This window comes from Dendrobium catenatum, unplaced genomic scaffold (genome assembly GCF_001605985.2).
Source record: "Dendrobium catenatum unplaced genomic scaffold, ASM160598v2 fragScaff_scaffold_716, whole genome shotgun sequence".
Lineage (NCBI taxonomy): Eukaryota > Viridiplantae > Streptophyta > Magnoliopsida > Asparagales > Orchidaceae > Dendrobium > Dendrobium catenatum.
This window is the reverse complement of record NW_021319178.1, coordinates 5,256,881-5,264,514: the sequence shown is the minus strand read 5'-3', so window position 1 is coordinate 5,264,514 and position 7,634 is coordinate 5,256,881.

Sequence of the window (7,634 nt, the reverse complement as noted above, 5' to 3'; positions counted from 1 at the left end):
ATCCCACTACATGGGTCGTCTGCATGAACCTTTTTTTCTCCGATATGTGATGTTAAGAATAAAATTCTGATTAAAAAAAGATCAAATTCTTATTCAAATCTAATAAAGAAATGTCATTTCTAATATTTTCTAATCAAATCTTTTTAGGACTACCTCTATCTTTCTTAACATAAGCTACATTTAATACATCTATTAGTTCCCACCACTGACTATCACTATCTGCTCTATCGACCACTGCCATATATCTTTTAACCTACATTCATTTAATTCAACCAAAATGAAAAAAAAAAATTTTACTTGCACTTATTTTACACCCATCCAATCAACTCCAAGCATTTTAAATACATTGCATTCCATTTTCATAGCATTACGTTTTACTATGCATTCCCTTTTGTAACCAACTAAATAGCCACTTAGTCATTCGAAACCCATACTTAGCTCATATTCGATTCAAGCTCACACGTGAGCTGGCTCGAGCTCAACTCGATAACAGGCTCAACATCTTATTGAGCTCGAGCTCGAACAGCCCTTTGCTCGACTTGCGAGCTTGTCGAGCAGCTCGCAAAATGCGTAGTCGGCAAGAAAATGAATTGAAATTGCATACGCGGAAAAAGAAAAACGAGGATCTTACCGGCAGGAAAATGAAATTGTGACTAACACTGGCGACGATATGGACACTGGCACGATAGACGTGGATGAGCAGCTCAAACTGTCACTCGATGAGCTGTTCAACGAGCTCGTTTTCCCCTGTCAAGTCGAGCTCGCACGAGCTCAAACTAGACTTTTGAGCTCGACTCTAGTTCGAGCTCTATATTGACAGTTGAGCTCAACTCAAACACCCCCTAATTCGAGATCGACTCGACTCATTTGCACCCCTAATATATACGAACACTCCAAATTTCAAACAAATCAGCTCGAACTCATTCAAAATTTGTACTAAAAAAATGTTATAGAAAATAGTTTAAAAAAAAAAGTCTCAAATGAAACCTATATTTGATTAGCTTACACTTCATCAAATAAGAAAGAATCAACATTAGTGAATGTCAACGTCTCCAAAATGCTTGAGAGCGAATCGTCGTTTGACCCTGCATGCATGCAATGCGTTGAAGGGACTAATTAGTATTTAGACGTGAAGAAGAGAGAAGCCATATTAATGGCGAATGAGAAAGGTAGTAGAAGAAAAGTATGAATTGAGACTTTTCAATTCTCTCAATAAATACATGCAGAAGGAAATACTACTTGAAATTTTAAAATTCTGCATTCAATTAATAACGTGCGTGTGGAACCTACGTCGGAGTAGTTATGAATGTAAGCGGCAAGAAATAATTACATGGAATATTATTATTATCATTGTGTGTGAGCGCATATATATAAAAAAAATCAAAGTTTTGTGCAAGAATTTTGTAGATTGACTTTTTGGATCATATATAGATATTTTAATTTTTGCACGTTTATGAATGAATTGAATGGCTCGACGAGATAGATCCAATGACAATAAAAGTGATATGATTCGACTCCTAATAAGCTCAAATCAGGTACTTCTTAGAATTTTCGTAACAATAATTAGATGATAAAATGAACTTTGAATATTGTGTGCTTCTAGTCAAAACGAGCATCACGATGAGAGAAATTTAATGATCCTAATATCACTCAGTTTCAAGGATATTTACTGCTTTATTGTTATTGTTTACTAATTTATTGTCACTACGCGGATTTATTGTCACTGTCATAGATTTTACCTCTTTATAAGATTTCTTTACTGATTAATAGTACCGATAGAACGGTTATTTTATCGATTCAACATCCATACTAGTTTATTGGATTTCCCATCATATTTCTTTATTGTGGTTTGAGTCAATTATTGTTTACAGATTCTACTGCTATTGCATATGTACTTTATTATTTTTGCATCAATTCATGATCATATGACTGCTAATGTTATGAATTGATTGATGGCATACATAATATTTCTTTATCTTGCTTTGAGTCAATTATAGGATTGGATGATCTGCTAGACTCTTTAGCTCATTATAAATTATTTAAATAATTTTATGTCAGAGCAGATGATCGGGAGTGTGAGATTAATCAGGATTCTTTAGCTTTACTGTTTGTTTATTTCTTTGTCTTTTAGCTATTCTTTTGTACTCAAGATAAAATAATTGTAATATGATCGTATAGAACCTCAGTAGCATATATATTTTTAGAATTATCAATAGTTTCACTTCCACTCATATTTATATTGATAAAAAAAAATTACGTAACTCAAATTATTGTTTATTGAAAGATAAAAGAATAATTATTTCAAATTAGATTATGGGACATCACATTATCATGAATTATATTATGGAATATTTTAAGATTTTGACTAAAATTATCAAAATATCAAGCTAAAAAATTATAAATATATCACATTCTTTACACGAAGTAGGCCTTTTTACCTAAATTTGAAGTGAGCTTAGAAATATGACGAACTCTAAAGCAAATCTCGACACTCGATACCGACTATCATTGCTAGAACTCATAACTAATTATCAGACCATCGTTACGTAATTATTACCCAACCACCATTCCTCAAGCATCGACATCCATCTAACATCAACTAAATACCACTGCTTGACTGTCTTCATACAATCACCCTAGCTCAATCATCTTAGTTTATTCATCATCACCCAAATAATATAGCTCATCAATAATGTACCTTCATCAAACTACAATCACTTAACTATAATTGTTGCATCTAGGAGTCTTCACGGCGGTAAAGAAATATAAAGTTTAACGTATTAGCGTTGTACGAAAATCTGGCACGCAATCAGATAAGAGAGTATGTAGCATTTGTAAGAGACACCAATATTTTTACGTGGAAAACCCCTGAAAAGGGGAAAACCACGGGGCCTAACCCAGTTCGAATGAATCCACTAGTATAGCAGTTGATTACAAATGAGGCCATTCCTTGGGGGAAAAGCCTTAGCTTGATGTACATTTGATAGAGTACATGACATTATGTGAATACAAATAGTCACTATTGACGTGTTCGTTTGGTCGGGATGACCATAGTCTGGTGACGGAGGTTAGAAGGACTGTAGTCGGCGAGCGACGGAGGTCATAAAGACTGTAGTCGGCGGGCGACGTAAGTCAGGAAGACCGTAGTCGGCTGGCGACAGAGGTCGAAAAGACTATAATCGGTGGGCAACGTAAGTCAAAAGGACCATTATCTGACGATGAAGGTCGGAAGGATGGCGTTAGGTAGAAGTCCAACAATGGATAGAGATTGCATCGGATAGATGTCCAGCGAAAGTCCGATGACCGGTAGAAGTCCGACATCGGGTAGAAACTTGGTAATGAGTGAAGATCCGATGTCGGGTAGAAGTTCGACATCTGTTGGTGGCCGAGGAGAACTCCGACATCACTTGGGCAAAGTTTCGGCGTTAGGGGGGGAACTTTGTCGCTACTTGGGCAGAATTTCAGTATCCCGTAGAAGTCGGGCATAATTTTGCTGTCCAGTGGAAGTCTGGCAGAATTTCGATGTCCCGTAGAAATCAGGCAGAATTCTGGCGTCATTTAGAGTTCGGGCGGAACTCCGGCGATGGTAGATGAGGAGTTTCTTCCCTCCTAATCTTCTCTCTTCTCTTCTCCTTATTCTCTTCTTCCTCTTGCTTCAGTCCTCTCTCAAGAGAAATGAGGGGTCTATTTATAGATTTTCTGCAGTGGCATGAGTCATAAATAGATGAGAGATTAGAGGCAAATATGAAGTGGTTCGGATGAACGGCTGATATTGAATCCTTCTATCGTGGACCGTTTTTCAAGCATTTGAAGGTCTTAATGACTTTGGAATTCGGTGATCTTGGGCTCGTTGGATTTGTCTTGTCGAGCCGCTCGATTCGATAATAAGCTAGTCAAGTTGGGAGGCCGTTTGGTAACTCGAATTGTGGTACAAACTTTCCAATAGCGCTTCAGGTCCTTGATTTGGACTCATTTGGGAACAGATTGAGTTGAATTTGGTGTCGTTGGATTTGTATTTTCGAGACGCTCAGTTTGACTATAAGTTTGCTGAAATTGGAGTTTAGATGCCCTCAGATTTAATTTTTTGAAGTTTCTGTCTTAATTTTTGCCTCGAGATTCGTGCTCGATCAAGATAATTTTATCATAACGTATCAATAATAATGAATCAAGCACCACACTACTTAACTCCCATCACTCGATTTTTGCCACCTAATTATCATCACCATTGTTCATTACATCTCGAGAAACCACATTCATAGGGAGTAACGTTTTAGTTATGCCAAGCCATGTAAATTTTTTAATATTTTAACATTTTCATGTAAAAACTACTATATTTCTTATGAACATTTCTTTATGACATAATTTTTTTTTTTGCTATTACCACAAATTTCTTAACATGTGTAAAATTCTAAATCTTGATGTTGCACAAAGATCTACATATATGCAAATAAGATAAACTCATAAGTAAGATAAGAGTTTCAACATGAAAATCTTTTTTTTTTTTTTTTTTTTATCATGCAGCCAGCTGTAATTATCATAATCCACTATATTTGTGAAGACCACATAAGTCTATCATTCTCCCTAATTAGAGAAAGCAATATTATAAAATATATATTGATACTCAAATCTTTTGTGAGTGTTATAGGAAGTAATAGAAAAGTAATAAGAAATGATGGATGATGCTAAGTGTAAATAATGTTATATTTTATGTGATAATTTGCGAGTAAAAACGTGTTATTTTAATTGTGTTTATGTAGGAAAATACATGAAAGGAGCAAAATTATAAATTATTGTTGTTCGTCTTAGAATATTCATGGCGGTAGAGAAATATAAAATTTAACGCCCTAGCTTTGTACGAAGATTCAGCACACAAGCAGATAAAAGAGATGGTGTAGCATTCATAAGAGATACCATAGTTTTTTATGTGGAAACCTATGAAAAGGGGAAAACCACGAGGCCTTGCCCAGTTTGAACGAATCCACTATTATTTACAATTGATTACAAATGATGCCCTTCATTGGAGGGAATGCATTGGCTTGATATAACATATATACATCATATATAATGCATTACATGGTAGAAATTGGAAGAAACAACATTTATATATTTGTTTAGTCGGTGGGCGATGGAGGTCGGAAAGACTGAAGTCGGGAGGAGATAGGGGTCAGACCGTTACATGGCAACGAAGGTTAGATGAATCGTAGTAGGCAACGAAGGTCAGAAGGATCGTAGTTAACAGGAGATAAGGTTCAGAAAGATCATTATCTAGCATTGGAGGTCTGAAGGATCGTAATAGGTGACGTAGGTCGGAATGACCATAGTCTGCAGGAGACAATGGTTAGAAAGATTATTATCTGACAATGGAGGTAGGAAGGACCATAGTCAGTATGAGACAATGGTCATAAAGATTGTAGTATGACAATGGTGGTCGGAAGGACCGTAGTAAGCGATTGAGGTCTGAAGGATCGTAGTCAGCATGAAACGATGGTTTGAAATATTGTTATATGGCGGTGGATGTTAGAATGACCATAGTAGACGGTGAAGGTCAGAAGGACCACATTCAGTAGGAAGACTGTAGTATGCAATGGTAGTCGAAAGAATCATAGTCGGCAAGAGATATATAAGGTTCAGAAAGACCATTATCTGACAATGAAGGTCAAAAGAACTATAGTATGTAACAAATGTCAAAAGGATATGATCATAGTCTGCATGAGACAATGGTCAGAATAACTATTGTCTGGTGATGGAGGACGGAAGGATTATAGTTAGCAGAAGATATGGGTCAAAAAGATCATTGTATGGTGATATAGGTCAGAAGGACCATAGTCAGCATGAGAAATGGTATAGAAAAACCATTATCTACATAAGATAAGGGTCAAAAAGACCGTTGTCTGGCGATAGAAGTCGAAAGGACCTTAGTATGTGATGGAAGTCGAAAGAACCATAAACGGTAGGAAATAAGGGTTAGAAAGGTCATTATCTAAAGGCGATGGTCCGGTGGAAGTCCGGCATCAAGCGGTGGTCCGGCGAAAGTCCGGCGTCGGATGGTGGTCCAATAAAACTCCAGGCATCAGGTGGTTATCTGATAGAACTCCGGTGTTAGGTGGTGGTCCGACAGAACTCTGAAGTCGAATGGTGGTTCGACGGAACTCCGGGCGTCAGGTGGTAGTCCGAGGGAAGCCCGGTGTCAAGTGGTGGTTCGGCGGAACTCTGGCGTCAAGTTGTGGTCTGGCAAAACTTTGACGTCAGGTAGTGGTCTGATGGAACTCCGAGCGTCAGGTGGTGGTCCAATGGAACTCTTGCATTAGGTTTTGGCCAGGCGAAACTCCGAGCGTCAAGTGGTGCTCCGGCGAAACTCCGGGCGGTGGTCATAGAGGAGTTAAGGGACAAAATCTATCTCTGATCTCTCTCTTGCTCTCTTACTTGGGGCCCCCATTCCAGGAGGGGTCTATTTATAGATTTCTTAGAGTGGCATGGCCCGTAAATAGGAGGAAGATTAAGGGTAAGTGGGGACTGGTTTGGATGGAAGACCGATGTTGAATCCCTTGATCATGGACTGTTTGCTAGATATTTGGAGGTTTTAATAATGTTTGAGTTCTGTGATCTTAGGCTCGTTGGATTCGTCTTTTCGAGCCGCTCAATTCGATTATAAGGATGTCATGTTTGGAACCCATTTGGTAATCCAAATTGTTGTTTGTACCTTCCATAAGTGCTACAGATCCTTGATTCGGATCCATTTGGGCTCAATTGAGTCAATTTTGGTGTCGTTGGGTTCGTATTTCTGAGATGCTCAGTTCAACTATAAGTTTTCTAAAAGCATAGCTCATATGATCCTGAATTTAATTTTTGAAGTTTTCAACTTGATTTTGCCTTGAGATTCGTTCCCGATCAATATAATTTTTGATGATGTATCAATTGTGCTTTAGTTTCAGGAGTCATTAGAAGTCTAATTCATAAATAATTTGTTTTCATAACATAGATATTATTGTATTTTAGTTTTACTAATTTTTTGCCTAACTTTTAGGCTTTGGTTCAATTTCTTAATAATTGACACTTATCAGTACTTGTCGAATTTTTTGGACTGTTTGGTGGTCATTTTGCAAATCAATTTCGCCTGAGTATTTTGGAAATACTTAGCTAATTCATGAATATATTTTTTTATAATTTTTGGATCTCTAGATTTGAAGATATAAAAATTTTAGGCTAAAAAATGAACAATTGGCATATTGACAAATACATCGTTTGATTATTTTATCATAAAATATTTTTCCACTTAATAAATTTGTAAATGTCATTTGATATTTCATTAACAGAGAAACTGGGCAGAAAAAAATGGAAAACAATAAGAGAAAATATACGAGGGCGAAAATAGAAACTAGATTTTGGAGGTCATAAGGTCATTTTTTGTCAGTCGACTCAGTTTAAAAATTTATTCATCTCGACGTAGATCACTTAACTCTGACATCATTACGACATTTAAATGTTTGACGACTGATCTATGATCAATGGATTCAATATGGGTCATCTGATGGAACACTCTGAATTTGCTCCAATTCTTCTTCATATTTACAAAATCTGCCACTCCCAAGTATGCATATATAAATAAAATCTCATTCTTCATATAAAGGGGGAGG